The sequence below is a fragment of the Ornithorhynchus anatinus genome, chromosome 2, assembly GCF_004115215.2.
Source record: "Ornithorhynchus anatinus isolate Pmale09 chromosome 2, mOrnAna1.pri.v4, whole genome shotgun sequence".
NCBI classification, from domain to species: domain Eukaryota; kingdom Metazoa; phylum Chordata; class Mammalia; order Monotremata; family Ornithorhynchidae; genus Ornithorhynchus; species Ornithorhynchus anatinus.
Genome location: NC_041729.1, coordinates 107491292 through 107512517, shown reverse-complemented (window position 1 = coordinate 107512517; position 21226 = coordinate 107491292). Strand labels below are relative to the sequence as shown.

The window sequence follows — 21226 nt, the reverse complement described above, 5'->3', positions numbered from 1 at the left end:
CCCTTTCCCACATGGGGCTCACACTCTAAATCCTCATTTTAAGGATAAGGTAACCGAGACTAGAGAAGTGAAGTGACATGCCCAAGGCCACACGGCAGACAAGTGGCAGATAATTCTATTAATCTATTTTGATGCTATTGATGCCTGCCTACTTGTTTTGTTTTATAGACTGTGAGCCGTTGAGTAGGATTGTCTCTATCTGTTGCTGAATTGTACTTTCCAAGTACTTAGTACAGTGCACTGCACACAGTAAGTGCTCAATAAATATGATTGAATGAATGAATGAATGAAAGTGGTAGAGCCAGGTTTAGAATCCAGGTCCTTCTGACTCCCAGGTCTGTGCTTTCTCCACTAAGCCATGTTGCTTCTCGAGGAGGCAAGACCTGAGGTGACAAGAGAGAGGAGGGGCAGAGAAAGCCAGAAAGTAGGAGAAGAGAGAGGATGGGGTAAGAATGACAATCACTGCAGTCTTGGTTGTCTTCTACTCCTGCTGCCCATACTTTAGCAGCAACTATGGTTTCTGGCCCTGGATGAGCCAACTGAGACAGGATGTTGCCACTCTCAAGTGACCTCAGCATAGGAGAGCAGTTCCAGCTCAGCACTGAGGTCTGATGCCACCCAATTTCACTGTTGTCTCTTATTTCTCCCCTGCCCCTTCTCCTGCTCCTATTTAGGATGGGGGATGTATATGCCAGGGCATTTACAGTGGTCAGGTAGATTTTTTAAAGGACCAATTCTCAAATTTTGGGACTATCCCCTTGAAACCGGAATGTTGGTCAACTCATTTATGCTATTGGTTAAGCACTTTCTATGTGTCAAGCATTGTTCTAAGCTCTGGGGTACATACAAGGTTGGACACAGTCCCTGTCCCTGTTTCACATGGGGTTCCTATCTTAATCCCCATTTTACAGATGAGGTAACTGAAGCACAAGGTTACACAGAAGACAAGTGGTTGTTTCAGGATTAAAACCTAGGTCCTCTGACTCCCATGCCCACGTTCTTTCCACTAGGCCATACTGCTTGGTCCTTCTTTCCAAACCCCACTGCCACTGTTACCCTCTTTGCTGTCCCTTCAAGCAATCCTTCTTCATTTAATTGCATTTACTGAGCGCTTACTGTGCGCAAAATACTGCACTTCTGACACCTCATCCTTGTCCTTTCCTTCCAAAGGGGTGCTCCTCCCAACCACTGGGACTCCCAACTTCTTCCTCAAGTCCCACCTCCTCCAATGAGACTTCCCCGATCAATCTCCTGGCCATAATATTTCCATTAGGAAACTCTAACTCTTACAAACTTATTTTTATATACATTCTCAGCACTTGTGTATGTATGTGTAGGCAGTGATTTATTTCAGCCACTCTACTTGCAAATACTACTACTAGTAATAATAATAATAATAATGTTGGTATTTGTTAAGCGCTTACTATGTGCCGAGCACTGTTCTAAGCGCTGGGGGAGACACAGGGGAATCAGGATGTCCCATGTGGGGCTCACAGTCTTAATCCCCATTTTACAGATGAGGTAACTGAGGCACAGAGAAGTTAAGTGACTTGCCCACGGTCACACAGCTGACAAGTGGCAGAGCTGGGATTCAAACTCATGACCTCTGACTCCAAAGCCCGTGCTCTTTCCACTGAGCCACGCTGCTTCTCAATTAGTATTATTATTAGTAATAATAATGATGGTATTTGTTAAGCACTTACTATGTGCCAAGCACTGTTCTAAGCACTGGGATATTGGTATTTGTATTTGTTAAGCGCTTACTATGTGCCAAGCACTGTTCTAAGCGCTGGGGTAGACACGGGGGAATGAGGTTGTCCCACGTGGGGCTCACAGTCTTAATCCCCATTTTACAGATGAGGGAACTGAGGCACAGGGAAGTTAAGTGACTTGCCCACAGTCACACAGCTGACAAGTGGCAGAGCTGGGATTCGAACTCATGAGCCCTGACTCCAAAGCCCGTGCTCTTTCCACTGAGCCACGCTGTGATACAAACTAATCAGGATGTCCCATGTGGGGCTCACAGACTTAATCCCCATTTTACAGATGAGGTAACTGAGGCACAGAGAAGTTAAGTGACTTGCCTAAAGCCACACAGCTGACAAGTGGCAGATCCTGGATTAGAACCCACGACCCATGCCCGTGCTCTTGCCACTAGGCCATGCTGCTTCTGAATACTTTTATGTCTTTTTCCCCACATACAATGTAAGCTCCTTGAGGGTAAGGAATGTGTCATTTGGTTATTCTGAACTTCCAAGAGCCTAGTATTATACACTGCACACATATTGGGTTCCTATTTCTTTTATGGTATTTGTCAAGCACTTACTATGTGCCAGGCAGTGTTCTAAACGCTGGGATATATGCAAAGAAATCGGGTTGGACACAGTCCTGGTCCCAGATGACGTTAATGGTCTTAAAGCCCATTTTACAGATGAGGTAAGTGAGGCACAAAGAAGTGAAGTCACTTGTCCAAGGTCACACAGAGGAAGCAAGTGGCAGAGCCAGGATCAGGACCCAGGTCTTTCTGATTCCCAGGTCCATGCTCTTTCCATTAAGCTATGCTGCTTCTCTAAATATGTCAATAAATACTATTTCCTATCCCAGGCTCTCTGCCAACTTTTGCATTACAACTGACAAGAATGTGGATGCTAAAATGGCTATTTTGTATGTTGCATGAAACAGGACAGCAGAGCCAATCTTTACATTAAGAGCTTGACAAGGAATGGAATATGATCATTGGCAGCTTCATCTTCAAGCCCAAACATGGCTAGAAATAATATATAGGAATCAGAAGATTCTGATCTCTCCACTCCTTCAGCTCTCTGGATGGGAAGGGAATGTATTCACAACCTTTATTTTGTGTTTCACATTTCACTGATTTTTGCATGCAGTAAAAGGAAAGGGAAGGGAGCGAAGAGATGAGTAAAATTGGATAAGAGCCTTGGATATTTTTAAGACAAAGGGAGAAGAAAATCCTTATGTGCTGCACTGACTTTTCCAATGCAGCATCAGGAAGGCTCTCTAATCCAGACGGCATTGCCTAATTGATTGGAGTTTGCCCTGCATTTTGTTGTATTTTAAGTGATTTCCTCTGAACAGTTCTGCATTGAACCATTAAAGAAGGCTTTTAGAAAAGTTGCTTTTAGATGCCCAGTAGCAAATTATTCACTACCATTGCTCAAAATGCTTCTGGGGGATATTTCTTTTTTCTTTATGGTACTTGTTAAAAACTTACTATGTGCCAAGCACTGGGGTAGATTCAAGGTAATCAGGTTGGACACAATCTCTGTCCCACTTGGAGCTCATGGTCTAAATAGGAGGAAGTAGGAGGGAGAAGTATTTAATCCCTATCTTACAAATAAGGAAACTGAGGCACAGAGAAGTTAAATGACTTGCCCAAGGTTACATAGCAGACAAGTGGCAGAGCTGGCATTAGAACCCAGGTCCTCTGACCACTCCACCACAGGCCTGTGCTCTCTCCACTAGGCTACATTACTTTCTTCCAGTTTTGAGATAAGCAATGTGTGTGCCATATAGAGCTACTACTGAACTGAGCTATGAACAGGAAGGCACAGCTTGTTGCAATAGATACAGAAGAGGAAAGAGTGTTAGCTTGTGTGAGCCAGAAGAAATTGAGGAGTTTATCAGCAACCTTGCCTGAGCTCATTTCTCATCTTTGGCTCATTTTTTCTATTTGCATCACTTTTGCCTCACCTTGCTGATCTTCCCTTCCCACAATTCTCACTTCTGCCGACTCAGCTCCTAGAAATTCCAAATTAGTGGGAGAGAATTGGGAGTGAAGACTATGGACTCGGGAACATCACATCTGACAGACCACTACTCTCCCTATTTTCAAAGTCCTACTAAATGAATAATAGTAATAGTAATGATAATTGTGATAATATTGATTAAGAGATTACTGTGCTTCAAGTTCTATTCAAAGACCTGGGTTAGATACAAGTTAATCAAGATGGACACAGTCCTTATCCCAAATCAGTCTTAAGGCCTAAGTAGGAGGGAGGTCAGATATGGAATCCCCATTTTGCAGATGAGGAAACTGAGGCTCAGATAAATGAAGTGACTTACCCAAGGTAATGCAGCAGATAACTGATAGATTTGGGATTAGCTCCCAGGTCCTCTGACTCCCAGGCCTGTGCTCTTTCCAGTAGATCACGCAGTTTCCCTAAAATCCCAGTCCCTCCTCCTTTCCTGACTAATAATGTTTTGTAGCCCCACTCTCTTTCCCTGCTATTGCCTCACCTCTGCACTTATATCAATCAATTTATTGAGCACTTAATGTATGCAGAGTATTGTACTAAGTGCTTGGGAGAGTACAATATAACAATATAGCTGATACAGTTTCTGCCCACAACGAGTTTACAGTCTAGATAGGGAGACCGGCATCAAACAATCAGTGGTGTTTATTGAGTGCTTACTATGTGCAGAAAACTGTACTAAGCATTTGGGAAAGTACAATACAACAGAATTGGCAGACAGATTCCCTGCCCATAATGAGCTTACACAGATTACGGATATGTCTATAGGTGCTTTGGGGATGAAGGAGGGGAGTGAACAAAGGGAGCAAGTCAGGGCAACATAAGAGGGAGTGGAAGTAAAGGGAATTAGGGCTTAGTCAGGGAAGGGTTCTTGGAGGAGATGTGACTTCAATAAGGCTTTTAAGTGGGGGAGAGTGTCTGATATGAAGAGGGAAGATGTTCCAGGCCAGAGTCAGGATGTGGGTGAGAGGTTGGCAGTGAGATAGTCAAGACTGAGGTACAGTGAGTAGTTTGGAGTGAGTAGTAGGAGAGCAAGGAGGTGAGGTAGGAAGGGGTTAGATGATTGAGTGCTTTAAAGGTGATAGTAAGGAGTTTCTATTTGATACGGAGGTGGATGGAGACCACTGGAGGCTCTTGAGGAGGGGAGAAACACAGACTGAATTTTTTTGTAGAGAACGATCTAAGCAACAGATTCAAGTATGGATTGGAGTAGGGAGAGACAGGAAACAAGGTCAGCTAGGAGGCTGATACAGTAATCAGGGACAGGATGAGTAATTGTATTAAGGAGGTAGCTGTTTGGATGGAGAGGAAAAGGCAGATTTTAGCTATGTCGTGAAGGTGGGAATGACAGGATTTAGTGATGGACAGACTATGTGGGTTGAATGGGAGAGAGGAGTCAAGGATAATGTTGAGGTTACGGGCTTGTGAGACAGGAAGGATGGTGGTGCCATCTACAGTGATGGGAAAGTCGGGGGAAGGAAAGGGTTTGGGTTGGAAGATAAGGAGGTCTGTTTTAGACGTGTGCAGTTTGAGGTGATGGCTGGACATCCAAGTAGAGATGTTTAAATCTCTAAATGTCTAAATCACTTTAGTTTCATCCCTTATAGTTAGGTACGCCCCTCCCCGCACCCAGCACTGATGTATGTATCTTTAACTCAGTTGCTCCTTCCTACCTGTAATTTATTTTGGCATCTGTCTCCCCCACTCAAATGTAAGCTGCTTGAAGGCAGAGATCATATCTATTAATTGAGTAGTATAATCCCACACACTTTATATAGTGCTCTACACAGCATCAATGCTCTTAAACATAGCATTGATTGACTGACTGATTTTCTGTATTGAAAAGAAAAAGACGATGAGTTGTGCAGTTAATGCCGTTCAGCAGTTTAAAAGAAAATCTGAAATATATCCCAAGCCTGCCCAGCCCCAAATAGAGCCCAGAGGTGCCCCTAACAAGCAAATTTACCAGAAGCTTGGTGTCAGAGGAAGGACACAGTTACCAGCAGTAACATTTTGATGCTCTCTGGACCATCCCTTGCTCCACACTTGCAGAGAACATGAAATAACTGAAGCTATAATTGCCCTTAAATATGCCCTTTTGGTGACTTGCCAGGAAAGAGACTCACTCATCCTCACTTTCGGGGGCTGTTAACCCAGCTTTGAGTTTGCTTCACTTCTTACATTTGAAGACAAAAACCATCAGGTCACGGTGGGGGGCAGGAGGGAGAACAGGTTTTGGGAGACCCCAAGGTAGATGGGAAATCTGAAATCAAACAGGAGGTTGGCAATTCACCCTCCTTCTTTCCCCTAGTAAATGCTAGAGTCAGAGTTAGGGTGAGAGTTAGGTCTCCTAGTGGAGAAGCAGCAAGCCTAGTGGAAAGAGTCAAGGCCTGGGAGTCATTGGACCTGGGTTCTAATCTGGACTCTGCCACCTGTTTGCTGTATGACTTTAGGCAAATCACTTAACTTCTCTGTGCCTCAGTTTCCTCATCTGTAAAATGGGGATTCAAAACTTATCCTCTCAGAGTATGAGCCCCATGAGGGACCTGATTAACAAATTCCACAATTACTATTAGTAGGAACATCGGCATCTATTAAGCATTTACTGTGTGCAGAACACTGTAATGAGCACTGGCAAACATACACAGGTGGGAATTCAACCAATGAATCAGCGGTATTTATTAAGCTCTTACTGTGTACAGAACACTGTACTAAACATTTGGGAGAGTACAATACAACAGAGAGAGTTGGTAGGCATGTTTCCTGCCCACAAGGAGCTGAGAGTCTAGAGGAATTTGGGTTTATCTCTGTTCCTTGGGGATTACCTTAATTCTTAGGAGACTGGGACAATTCTGGGCTAGTCCTGAGGATCATGAGCTGCCCTAGGACAGATCCTTAAAGTCTCCCCAAAAGTCACCCTAGGTAATCAATAATAATAACAATGATGGTATTTGTTAAGAGCGCTTATTATGTGCCAAGCACTGTTCTAAGCACAAGAGTAGATACAAGGTAATCAAGTTATCCCACATGGAACTCACAGTCTTAATCCCCATTTTACAGATGAGGTAAATGAGGCCCAGAGAAGTTAAGTGACTTGCCCAAAGTCACTTAGCTGTCAAGTGGCAGAGCCGGGATTAGAACTTCTAATTAGATTCTAATTAACTTCTAATTAGAACACACAACTTCTGACTCCCAAACCCATCCTGTTTCCATTAAGCCATGCTGATTCCATCTCTCTGGATCTTTTATCTCAGCAGCCACCAAGTTTATTACTTCTACCCAGTGATTCCTTTTAGTTTTCATTTATCTTTTCAAATTTTGCTTGCATCTGTTGTTTTCCGTTGCATCTTTTAGAAGCAGCATGATTTAATGGCTAGAGCCTGGGCCTGGGAGTCAGAAGGGACCTTAGTTCTAATCCTGGCTCTGCCACTTGTCTGCTCTGTGACCTTGAGCAAGTTGCTTAACTCACCTTTGCTGCAATTACCTCAACAGTAAAATGGGGACTAAAATTATGAGCTCCATGTGGGCCGTGGACTGTGTCCAACCTGAGATAACCTTGTATCTACCTGAGTGCTTAGAACAGTGTTCAGTAAGCACTCAATAAATATGAGTGAATGAATGAATGAACAAAGAGTGCTTGGCACACAGTAAGTGCTTAACAAATACCAGTAGTTTTTTTTATTCTATTCTTTTCCTTTTGTTACACTTGTAGGGGTACGACATGAATCTGCCTGTCTCCCTAAATTACCGTGTAAATCCCTTGAGGGCAAGGATTGTGTCTTCGATTTTACTGTAGCTCCCAGGACCCTAGTTCAGCAGTCTGCACACATTAGGTGTTCAGTGTATACTAATGATAAGAAAAATAATAATAATGGTATTTGCTAAGCATTTACTATGTGCCAGGCACTGTACTAAGCACTAGGATAGATACAAGGAAACCAGGTTGGACACAGTCCCTGTTCCACGTGGATCTCACAGTCTCAATCCCAAATTTACAGATGAGGTAACTGAGGCACAGAGAGGTAAAGTGACCTTGCCCAAGGTCACACAGCAGACAAGTGGCGGAGCCGGGACTAGAATCCATGACGTCCTGATGCCCAGTCTCGTGTTCTATCCACTCTGCTCTGATGATGGTGATGCTGCTGCTGCAGATGATAGTAATAATAATGATAATGTGTTAAGCACTTACTATGAGCTAAGCATTGTACTAAGCACTGGGGTACATGCAAGAGGTACCTGCCCATATGGGGCTCACAGTAATAGATGGGAGAACTGGTATTAAATTCCCATCTTGCCAACAAGGAAACTGAGGTACAGAGAAATTAAGTAATTTGCCCAAGGTCACCTAGCAGGCACATGGTGGAGCAAGATTAGAACCCTGGTCCTCTGACTCTCAATCTGAACCAAGCACCATGCCTGCCCTAGGGTGGGCTCATGTCCAAGAGGGTCTCTAAGCCATTTGGGTTTATGGTCTAGAAACTCAGGGTACAGAGCATAATTGCCCAATGTCCACCTCTCATAGATACTTAGTTATAACAATAAATAACAAATGTGGAATTTTAAATCGCTTACTATGTATCAGACTCTGTGCTAAGCACTGGGGTAGATACAAGATAAACAGATTGATCATCGAATCTTCCCCACATGGGACTCAGAGTCTAAGGGTGAGGAAGAACAGGTATTTATTTCCTATTTTTGGAGATGAGGAAACTGATGCATGAAGAAGTTAAATGACATGCTCGAAGTTACTAGCAAGCAAGTGGAGGAGCCGGGATTAAATCCTGGATCTCCTGGCCCCCAGTGCAGACTTCGGAGGAAATCACTGTTTGACCAAAACACGGTTTTGTTCGACCAAACAAGTCAATGGACAGAGAGGGTATGAACAGTATTGTTGCCAGATGAGTGAAACTTGGTCTAAGCATGTTTGGGTTCAGGTGGCTGATGAGAGGCCAGAAGGTGTTTTATTAGAAACATTCATGCATTCATTCATTCGATCATATTTATTGAGTGCTTACAATGTGCAGAGCATTATACTAAGTGCTTGGGAGACTACAGTACAACAATAAACACACAAACTCCCTGCCCACAGTGAGTTTGCAGTCTAGTTGGGGGAGACACACATCAATACAAATGAATAAATTATGGATATGTACATAAGTTCTATGGGGAGGGGATGGGGGAAGAACAAAGGGAGCAAGTCAGGGTGATGCAGAAGGGAGTGGGAGAAGGAAAAAATGGGGATGAGATGTGCCCTCAACAAGGCTTTGAAGAGGGGGAGAGTAATCGTCTATCAGATTTGAGGAGGGAGGGTGCTCCAGGCCAGAGGTAGGATGTGGGCTAGGGGTCTGCAGTGCAAGATAGGTGAGATCTAGGCACAGCAAGAAGGTTAGCACTAGCATCCACTAACCAAAACAAAACATGGGACAGCTGAGCTGTGGACAGTTGGGAAACAGCAGCAGCTGTCAGAACAGCCTGGTGAGCAGCAGTCAGGAACTGGAGCAAGGTTTCAGGGCACATTCTCAGGAAGATGAGGATGCTCAGGGAAGGCATGGAGCAACGTGCCAGAAAATGCCACAGCACAGCAATTGATGGTTCCTACCTGCCCAGAATGGGGAGGGAGTTAGGAATAAGGTCTGCCTTTTTAGGCTTGCCTGCATGCACAGCTAACAGTTCACTGTCAGAAATATCAGCATTGAGTTTAAAGGGCACAGAGCTATCTTATCTGCTTTTTCTTCTCTATTTCTCTCTCTATATATGTGTCACCACCAGCATATGCTGCTCAGCAGAGATTAGAAATCAGATTTTCATCCCAGATGCCAGCTATGATTTGGTGGAAGTCCTAACTGGCAGAAGTTTCTAATTTTCTAAGTTTCTAATTCACCAAATATGAGCTCTCCATCTCTGCCACCCACTGCCCAGAATTCAGGGAGAAATTTATTTTTTTTCCTTCATTTTAAAACCGAACCCCATGTGATTTAACTCACTCTCAAACTAAACTTCTCAAAGGTCTGTGGTGAAGGCCTATTTGTGCAAATTTTACTTCAACAACTGCAGGGAACAACTATTGAGGATTCAGTTGATAAACACACTCCCTTTTGTCCACTGCTGACTGCTTCCACCACCAAAAGGCTTTGTAAAACACCAAATACAGGGTCAACACTGCCATGCCATTCAAATGAAAAAATCTGCATGTGAAAGATCCAGCCTATAGAGAACCCTACACACTCAAAACAAGTTGGCCCAGAGAATAAAAATCTTTCCCAAACATCATCCTCTTGGTGTGTGACCTGAAAACCAATGGAAAGGGGAACGGAAAGGCAATTTGGGATTCGGTGTACAGGAACAGACAAGGTTTGGTGATAGCTGGGCTCTCTATTCTTTTGAGCTTCAACCATAGAGTGCTACCCCCTCCCCATGTCTGTTCCTGCTGCCCAGGAAAGGAAGGAATAGCTCTCAAAGGAGCAAAGGGGTTAAGGGGGCATTCAGGTCAGGAGGGGTCTCAACAAGAATTTGCCATCCCTGCTCTCTTCGCTTCTGCAAGCACCTGGATTTGTGGTTGCCTGTCAAGACCAGGTTCAGGCTGTCAATCAGCAGTACAGATATCTGTGTTTGGCTCAGCTTCCGGCCTCTCCTGGGAAACCCCTTCCTGAGTGTCTGTTTCTCTGTGGACCTTTTGAATCTAAAACATATTTCAGGCTGCTTTGGGAGGAATGAGAGAAGGAGGGATTGGAAGCGTAAAGAAGTGGGGAGGTGGGGACCCCTTCAAGTTTGATTCCTGAGGTAAAAAACACTCTTAATTCCTTCCTCTGTTTGCCCTTCTCACAGTGCTGGGAAGGAGGTGAAATCATGTGTTCTGCTTATTCCTAGAGGAAGAAGTTCTCTCCTTCCCGAGTTTTGCCAGTAGATCTGCACAGGGCAGGGAATATGTTTGTTTATTGCTATATTGTACTCTCCCTGGAGTTTAGTACACTGCTTTGCACACGGTAAGTATTCAATAAATATGACTGACTGACAAGTAAGGAAACAACTGTCCAGTTGAGTCGTAAACACGTGGTGATGAGGGAACTACAACCCACTGAACCTGGCGATGGAATCAAAACACAGCTCAAATCACAGACCACACCCAGCATCCAGGCAGAAAATGAAATTATGTCCCATCATGCAGGTGCTTTAGTCGATCAGGGGTATTTTTTGAGCAGTCACTGTGTGCACAGCACTGCACTAAACATTTGGGAAAGCGTGGCACGATAGAGTTGATAGCTGCCATCCTTGCCCACAAGGAGTTTATTGTGCCGAACTTGCCCAAGAAGCCACCCAAAGGGCCACTCAATGGCAAACTGGGATCTTATTTGGGCTGTTTGTTCCATTATGATACTATATCAAAATCAGATTTTAGACAAAGAAGTAGAAAAAAGAAACATTTGAAAGACTTGTAAATGGGGAAAGAAGGCATAGGGTTGGAATTTCCTAAATTTCTTGATGGTGAATTCCCAAAAATCTCTGACCATCCTCTACTGTTAGACTGATGGATTTGTCAGAATCTTTGAAAAACTGAGCACTGCCCAGGCCCCTATCTGGAAGCAACACCCTGAGAACCCCTGTGGCCCAGATTTATGTGAGCTCCTGAAGCGTTTTTCTTAAAACTCACTGGATAAGAGCAGGGGTCTTCCATGCGTAAAATTCTTAATTATGCTTTTAGAACAAGGGAGAGTCTCAGGGAACTGCGTTTTAAAATATTGCATTTTAATGTCTCTCAAATGTAAAATTAGGTGATGAGTCCTGAATTTAAAAACATCCTTTCAAAGCCTCTAATGCTTTCAAAATGATTATTTACTAAGAGGATCACAACAGGAGGAGAGTTGGTTGGGCAGGAGATAGTTACCCAATAAGGACAGGTTGTTTCACTTGGTTTTTCTTATGGACTAAACTTAGCACTTGCTTTGATGGGGGGAAATTTAGTGTTTAAAGCCCTGACCTTTGCGAGTCCAGTTTAAATCTCCCAAGGTCAATTTCCCATTCCTCCTGTTGATGGTGACCTAGCAGTAGGGTCCTAATCTAAACTCCTGATCACTGGCAAGGCCAATCCCCCAACTGTCCACTTGAACACTGTGTATCACAACTAATGGGTTTTTACTTTTTAATGATATTTGTTACATGCTTACTATGTGCCAAGCACTGTACTAAGCTCTGGGGGAAATGAGTTGGACACAGTCTCAGTCCTACATAGGACTCACAGTCTTATCATATCCATTTCACAGATGAGGAAAGCTGAGGCACAGAAAAAGTGACATGACTTGCCGAGGTTTATACAGCAGGCATGTGGTGGAGCCGGGATAAGAATCGAGATCCTCTGACTGCCAGGCCCATGCTCTATCCACTAGGTCACGTTGCTTCCTCCCATGCTTAATACCTGTCTATTGTCTGTCTACTTGTTTTGTTTTGTTGCCTGTATCCCCGCTTCTAGACTTTGAGCCTGTTGTTGGGTAGGGATTGCCTCTATCTGTTGCTGAATTCTACTTTTCAAGTGCTCAGTAAAGTGCTCTGCATACAGTAAGCGCTCAATAAATATGATCGAATGAATGAATGAATACCTCCCATAGCCCTTTTTTATGGTATTTGTTAAGTGTTTACTATGTGCCCAACCCAGTACTAAGTTCTGGGTTGGATTCAAGATAATCAGGTTAGAAACAGTCCATGTCCCACATGTGGCTCATAGTATTAATCCACATTTTAGAGATGAGATAACTGAGGCACAGAGCAGACAAGTGGTGGAGCCCAGATTAGAACCAAGTTCCTCCAACTCCACTTGTGCTCTATCCACTAGTCGACATTGCTTTCTGCCATGTTGAATACCTCCCATAGTACTTATGTACATATCTTACATCATCCTATATTTAAACTCTAACACAAAGCTCCTTTCCTTTCTTCCTTCTATCTCTATCTTACCATCTGTCCCCCACTCAATATTGTAACTCCTTGAAGGTAGGAATAATGTCTACAATCTCTATTGTACTTTCCCATGTGTTTAATTCAGTGCTCTGCACACTATAGGTGTTCAGTGCCTGGCATATAGTAAGCGTTTAACAAATACCATTATTATCATTATTGTTTATTGATTGATTGAGTCAGAGTAATGGCATTTAGTGAGCTCTTGCTTGATGCAATATACTGTACTAGGTGCTTTCGAAGTACAGAGTAAAATGATCCTTTCCTGATTTAATGAGTGATGGTAGGGGGACAACTTAGTTATTAACCCTATGAAAAACAGGAATTAGGTTCTTTCTATCAATCATTTAGCACTGTACTAAGCTCTTGGTAGACATGTTATCTGTCCGTAGTGAGCTATTTAGGCAAATTGAAAAAAATGTCTCTTCAAAGACAATATGAAAATCAGTAGACAAGGTCTGGATAAGGAACTTTGGGACCAAAAAGCAAACGCTGTAAATTAGGTTTGTGGAAGGACTGTCTAGACTCAAGGCCAGACCTGGTGCCCATAGAGGACCAGAACTGACTATGAATCAGTAGTATCATGCTGTCATTAAACAAATCTGTGTGTCCTTTTTGAAGACCAGCAAAAACAATTAAAGAAGGGAAAAATAAGTCCCAGGAAAGAAAAAAAAGCAAATGTGATTGGAGTTGTTTTGCTTAGTGAAAAGAAAAAACTTCACTTCCTTCAATGCTAGGAAGAGTATCAGTGGGAGGATATGGTGGACCGTTGTTCTCCAGGAATAGATTGCTAAACAAGAAGAAAAAAAGAAAGCATCAAAAATGGAGAGAGTCTGGTTGGGCATAGTGGAAAGAGCAAGGGCCTGGGAATCAGAGGACATGGGTTCTAATCCTGGCTCTTCCACTTGTCTGCTGTATGACCTTGGGCAAGTCACTTCACTTCCCTGTGCCCCAGTTTCCTCCTACTTAGACTGTGAACAGGACTGTATCCAACCTGATTATTTTGTATCTACCCCAGCACTTAGTACAGTGACCATCACATAGTGTTTAAAAAGTGTGATAATAGCAACAATAATGATGATAATTATAAACTAATAGGAATAATGATAATCAACCGGCTTGGTTAGTTGAGAAATTCACCTCCCTGGATGGCTCTTATTACTCCGCAAGCTTCCTCCAGCTCTGGGAGTCTGAGTCAATCTCTATGGATATGCAATAACATTTTTGGAACTCTAATGGTGGTGTTTGTAATTCAGCCCAAATTTCTGAGATCTGGCTGCTCACATAGATTAATCAAGATTCTGGATATTCGTCAACCTACTGAAGTTGTGGAAAGCTTTACATTAAAAATCAATAGAAAAGGCTTTCCTTTTGTTTCTTGAGAGGGTGTCCATTTCTTGTTGCCTTATAGATAGACTGCTCTCAGGACCCTGGGGCAGGGGGAAGTGTAGTGCTTCAGGAATGAACAGGAGAGGTCAGGAGGAACATTGTCAATCTGGCTGATCTCATCTGGAGTCTCGGGTCGGAAGAAAATTTGGAATTGTGTCAGGTCCATCTTTATATTGGCAAATTGTACCATATTTTTTCCCTAGGAAGTGGCCAGAAATGTCCTGGGCTGCAGTTTTCTTGTGAATTGACCCTTGAACGATAACAATAATAATAATAATAAAAATGATAATGATGATGACATTTGTTAAGCGCTTACTATGTGCCAGGCACTGTACTAAGTGCTGGGGTGGATAGAAGTAAATCAGGTTGAACACAGTCCCTGTCCCATGTGGGGCTCAAAGTCTCAATCCCCATTTTTCAGATGAGGTAACTGGGGCCCAGAGAAGTGAAATGACTTGCCCAAGGTCACACAGCAGACAAGTGGTGGAGCCGGGATTAGAACCCACGACCTTCTGACTCCCAGACCCAGGCTCTAGAGACTACACCATTCTGCTGATGAATGCATGTCTAAGGATGGGAAATTTTTTTAAAAAATAAGATCCACTGTCCAGTTTTATCCTCGTTTGAACTTCGGTAGGGAAAAAAAACAAGACAGAAAATTCCAATGGGAAAGTCCTTAGTAAACACAAAGCGGTCCAGTTATTATCATAAAAATGGAAGAAAATTTAGAAACATCATTTACAAGAATTCTTTGTCAGCATTTAATTGTGTTACATCTTCTGTTCTGTGAATCTTAAATTTTTGGCTAGCTAGAAGAAACACAGAGGGAATTTCTGATGAAGATGCCTCTGGTAACTTGGAAATCAATTCCTGTGGTGGATACAGAAATCTGTGGCTGGAAATGATTCTGAAGCACTTCAGCCCAGAAGAGAGTGGTTCAGAGTGTGTTCTTTTGAAGGACTCAATTCCAAAATTAATTATGTGAGGTTGATCAGTTGGGTAGACTGTATGGTGATATATGGACTTGGAGTTTTTCAGGCATGACCCGTGACTGTTGTAATAATAATAATTATGGCATCTGTTAAGGCTTACTATGTGCCAGGCACTGTATTAACTGCTGGGGTGGAGATAAGCAAATTGGGTTGCACAGAGTCCCTGTCCCAAGTGGAGCTCACAGTCTCAATCCCCATTTTACAGATGAGGTCACTGAGGCACAGAGAAGCTAAGTGAGTTGCCCAAGGTCACACAGCAGACAAGTGGTAGAGCAGGGATTATAACCCATCACCTTCTGACTCCAGGCCCCTGCTCTATCCACTACTCCATGCTGCTTCTCTAATAATGATATTTGTTAAGCTCTTACTATGTGTCACTCACTGCACTAAGCACTGGGGTAGATACAGGCAAATGGAGGTGGACTCAGTCCCTGCCCCTCTTGGGATTCACAGACTCGATCCCCATTTTACAGATGAGGTAACTGAGGCACAGAGAAGTAAATAATAATGATGGTATTTATTAAGCGCTTACTATGTGCCAAGCACTGTTCTAAGCACTGGAAGTAAAATGATTTGCCCAAGGTCACCCAGCAGACAGGGGCGGACCGGGATTAGAACCCATGACATTCTGACTCCCAGTCCTATGCTCTATCCCACATGGGGCTCAGAGTCTAAGGGATATGGAGAACAGTTAGTGAATCTCCATTTTATAGATGAGGAAATTGAAGCACAGAGACGTGAAGTGAAGTGACTTGTCTCAGGTCACCCAACAATCTAGTGGCAGACCCATAAGTAGAACCCAAGTCTGATTAGAACCCAAGTCCTCTGAGTCCCAGGTCTCTGCTCTTCCCAGCAGGTCATGCTGTTTCTGGGATTGATGCAACTTGAGCAGTGATGTTTTTTCTTATTGGCAAAATAATTTTGTGGTACAAAGACTTTAGCACATGGAACAAAAGTATCATTTTTATGTGTGGCTAGTTACACCCGCTCACTAAACAATTCAGCTGCTCTGGTTGGCAATTCAGCTGCTCTGACTGGCAATCCATCAGTCAATCAATTAATGGTATTACTGAGCACTTAGTATGTGCAGAACATTGTACTAAGTGCTCAGGAGAGTACAATAAAATAGCTTGGTAGATAAAATCCCTGCCACAAAGCAGTCACAGTCTAGAAAGGGAGACGGACATGAAAATAAATTACAGATAGAGGAAATAGTAGAGTATAAGAATCTGTATGTAAGTGCTGTGGGGTTGGGGTGAGTATCAAAATGCAATTTGTCTATCAAGCCAAAGCCAAATGATGTGGTATAAAGAGGGGCATTTTATTCCATTCTGGGCTTTTGCCTAGAGTGCCTCTCTGGATGATTCCTACCGGTTCTGTTTAATTTCTGCAAAAGACTTTGCCAACCAGAAAATCACAAAAATCAAGTAATCCCCTTGGACCAGACAGTAGGTATGAAACTCACCTAGACTAAATTGAGTCACTGAGGCAGACTGACAATGAAACCACCGACCTGTCACATCTGGTACCAGGGCAGAAGATCAACAGATGACTAGAAGGATACATGGGCCCCTAGGATCACCGGTATTTATTTTCCTCCCCTCACCGTAGTTATAAATATAGCTGGCTCATCCACATGAGCTGATCCACAGCTGTAGTCAGCGGAGACCTAGACTGTCAGTAAGTGATGAGTGTTCTGTGTTCTTGCCTGGCTAGGGGGAATCAGTTGGCTCCTGCCGGGCTGGATTGCTTCATCAGATAGGCAGACGGATCCCATGAGGACTGAAGATTCAGACCTTATCCAAGGCTCTGGGTTCCCACCTAAACGACCCTTGCACTGTCTGAAGTAAGTGGTTCTGTCCACAAATGTATTGATTATAGTAATTCGGGGGTTTGACTGATGTATTATCTATATCAAGCGTGTGCCTTGTATCTCTAAGACAGAAGAGTTCCCTGGCAGAGCTCAACGCTGCACAACTTTATCTGTTTTCACTTGTTTTGTAAACTTTAGGCACTTGTATAAACTTAATAAATTGTTTATTCAAGTACAGAGAATCCACACACTTATATTTGCACGTGTTGCCTGACCATTTATGCACAGGCATGCACATATCCAGGAATGTATGTGGGTGTCTAGGGAAATTGTACACTCACTCGAATTGGCATCGTTTTATGGAGTGTTAGAGTTGGCAAACAGTACCTGCACCTTGGTCTCACTTTTAACGACACCCGATCAGCCCTTCCAGGGTGGACATTAATTGGGATTATTTTTTTCTGAATTTAGAAAATCTGTTCAGTCATCCCGAGAAACCTATAACATAGCTTGCCTACATGTAAAGCCCATTTTCCACTCATTCTGATTCTCTGGGGTCAAAAGTTCTGATTTTCAAAAGCCAAGCGATCATTTCCTTATGCTCTCTGCCTGTCTGAACCATTGAGATGAAACACTGGAAATAAGCCATGGAGGAAAGAAAAAAAAAGGATCTTTTTTGCAGTTCTGGAAAAACTAACACATCATATCAACCAGTTATTTTTTCTGCCTGGCTTCAGCCTTGCTCCAGATCACACACAAGAAACCCCTTAATTGTCTTTCCAACAAAACCAGCCAGCAAAGAACAAACGCATTTCTTCCCCAATCTTTACATCGAATGGATGGGAAATGGCATCGAGACTATTTCTTCTCTCTTCCCGAATCAATTGGCTGCTCCGTCAGCGAGGGGACTTACCGAACCAGGGTAGGATGCAGTCAGGGGCTCTCACACACAGGAATAGTTGCTCTCTGTAATGAAACAGCAGCTGAAAAGTCTCACTCTTTCAATTGCTATTCAGGTAGTGCATTCTCTGCTTTCTCCAGCTCTGGGAAGGCATAGACACACAAATACACGGGCGCGTGCGCACGCACACACAAACACACACAAGCACCCACACAACTCTTAGAGCATAATTAACGGAGAACTCCTTTCTACACATTATAGCAGCAATTCCTCTATCAGGCTCTTAATGGGATTTCTTTAGAAAGCAATCTCTTTGAAAGCACCCGGCACCCTTTCTAGTTTGAAAGCAGAGCCGAGTCACGGATGTGTTAACAATGAGGTTGTTTTTCTTTCTGTTGATTATTTTTATAATGAAGATTTTGTGCTGTTATTCCACACGCTGAGCACTCAGAGGAGAATAAACATGATAAGCCTCTCTTATAATTGGAGAGGCTCCATAATAAAACAGTTGTGATCGATAGCTTCATGAATATGATTACTTATGAATGGAAGCCTCTGTGTTAGTAAAATTTGCCAATTAAGCAGCTAATGGATTTGAAACTATATCAAGACTTTACCCCTATAAATGATAGCACAAGGTGCAAATATTTGATGATCTAACTTTATTAACGAAAATAAGGCAAAGAGTGAAGACTCTGACATATGGTTTATATATGATATCATTCTCTGGGCTGGAAGAATTCATCTTTGCCTACTCATGAGTAGCTCAGCTCCAGTGAAAAAACATGTTAACATATTTCTGGGTGGCTTGTACTTAGCAGGGAAACTGGAGGAATTAGAAAATTTATAACTGTTAGATTCTTTATTAAAAAAAACAACCCTTCATTCTGTGAGGCTTTTCCAATTCACTGGATAAACTGTTGTGTCTAAATCTGAATATATATTTCCACTTATCTTCAAAATGGACTACCTACATACACACACTTCCTTTGAGAACCTACTCTTAACCATGGTCATATTAGTACTTGCAAATGGCAATACACTGAAAACTATACATATGCAAGCATAGAGAACACCATCTTTCTGGTTTGAAGGTGACACTTTTGGAGGTGAGATGTATCATTTATGGGTAAGGGTGTGGCTGAAAAGATCAATCTATGACTGACATTCTCTTCCACAGTGCATACAAAAAGATCATCTCATTTGCTATCTTCAGTCTTTGGCCCTGTTTTCAATTTTGCCTCCTGCCATGGCGATTTTTCCTAAGCCTCATTCCAGATTACTGCTTGCCAGGCTGGACATATTGCCACTGTTATCTTTCAACAGTTCTCAGCGATGACACATAATCAGCCTGTACTTCATGATGTCCTTAATACTTTTTTTTCTGCCCTCTTTTATTTCAGTCTTCTTATTTCATTTCAGTCCATAATAACTGCTTGGGAGTTCTAGGGTTTTCCATTCTCCTTATGTGCCCCGTGTCACAAACCTTGACGATATCTCAGTAGGCTTAATTCCCTAATTGTCCTTTGACAGACTGTCAAACAGAGAATGATGGCATTATGCTATCAGTCTCCAAGCCAAACTAAAGATATGAGAAGCAGCGTGGCTCAGTGGAAAGAGCATGGGCTTTGGAGTCAGAGGTCATGAGTTCGAATCCCAGCTCTGCCACTTGTCAGCTGTGTGACTGTGTGCAAGTCACTTCACTTCTCTGGGCCTCAGTTACCCCATCTGTAAAATGGGGATTAAGACTGTGAGCCCCATGTGGGACAACTTGATTCCCCCAGCGCTTAGAACAGTGCTCTGCACATAGTAAGCGCTTAACAAATACCAACATTATTATTAAAGATCAGCGTGGCCTCGCGGAGAGAGCACAGGCCTGAGACTCAGAAGGTCATGGGTTCTAATCCCGGCTCCACCACTTCTCTGCTCTGTGACCTTGGACAGTCACTTCACTTCTCCACGCCTCAGTTACCTCATCTTTAAAATGGGGATTGAGACTGTGAGCCCCACGTGGGACAAGGACTATGTCCAATCCAATTTGCTTGAATCCACCCCTGTGCTTAGTAGGGTGCCTGGTACATAGTAAGTGCTTAACAAATACTGCAATTATTGTTGTTGTTATTATTATCTACAGAGCTGCAGTTTTATCCAAACTTCTCCAGGGTTGTGAGACTTGGACCCCAAAGGGGTGACACATCTGGCTTCTGAAGCACTTCCTCCAGTATCATTAATGGACAAGAAGTATGAAATGTGAAGACAAGATCACAAATGCTGAAGTTATGGAACATAGATACTTCTCTAGCACTGAAGCTATGCTCACCTTAACCTAGCTGCACCTGGGTTGGGTGATATTAGGAGAATCAGTGGCCCCAGGACACCCAAACAGCTGATGTTTAGAGGGCTGAAATTGGGAAAGCAAAAGCAAAGAGGGTAGAGTAAACAGTTTTAAGACACAATAAAATGAATCCTCAGACAATGCTTCATCCCAGCTGAAAACTGTGAATCAGTTGTGAGGATGGACCAGTATAGCATACTGCTATCAAGAAAGAATGGTTCTTTCTGAGCAAAATCTTCCTAAAGAATGAGAAAGAGGGAGGGAAAAGGGAAACAGCTACAGATGCTGCAAACAGTAAGCATAACAACAAACCAAAGGACAGCCTTTTTGTGTGTACAATGTGACCATGATTGTGGGTCCCACATCAGACTTTTCAGCCACAGTGCACTCATAGATGAACTGAGGGCAGGGAATATGTCTACCAACTCTGTTATATTATACTCACCCAAATGCTTAATACAATGCTCTGCATATAGTAAGTGCTCAATAAGTACCATTGTTTGATTGATCGAACTGCCAATGGGGTGTATTATGACTATGAAGGACAATTATTTTTAGTGTTTATAATCTCATTTTGATATTTGTTGTTGAGTATCACACATAAGCTCCCTCTCAGGATCGCAACTGGAGAGTTTCCAGTACTCTACCAGTCTCGACTATAGGAGAGAGAGTCAAGCAGAGGCCTACCCATTCCATTCCTAGCTTGGGCAGTGGCTAGCGAGTGGAAGGCAATCTGCTATAAGTCAAAACTCACCTGTGCTGAGCAGCAAGAGCATGGGAGGGAGTGGAGGGTGGAGACTCATGTTTACTGCTTGGAAGAAGGCAATGATAAACCAATTCCATATTTTTACCAAGAAAACTCTATGGATATACTACCAGAGGGATAGCAGATGGATTTGGGGCATTCTGGAAGAGATGTATCTTTGGTGTTTCTATGGGTCTGAGATCACTCGACAGCATAAAACAAGACAAGAAGGTATATGGGGTCCTGGAGGAACTGGTTTAGAAGTTGGAAGTGAATCTGTAGTAGGTTCAGATCACCCAGGCTTGCACAAAGTTGAACCTAAAATGTTC

At 42.9% G+C, this 21226-nt stretch overlaps 1 non-coding gene across 1 annotated transcript; it reads left to right on the top strand.

Moving 5' to 3' along the window:
• Positions 1-20758: 20758 nt before the first annotated feature.
• On the top strand, positions 20759-20896 carry LOC114809516. Its single transcript, XR_003757295.1, has one exon. It is a non-coding gene; the product is annotated as a small nucleolar RNA SNORA7 (small nucleolar RNA).
• The last annotated feature ends 330 nt before the right edge of the window (positions 20897-21226 follow it).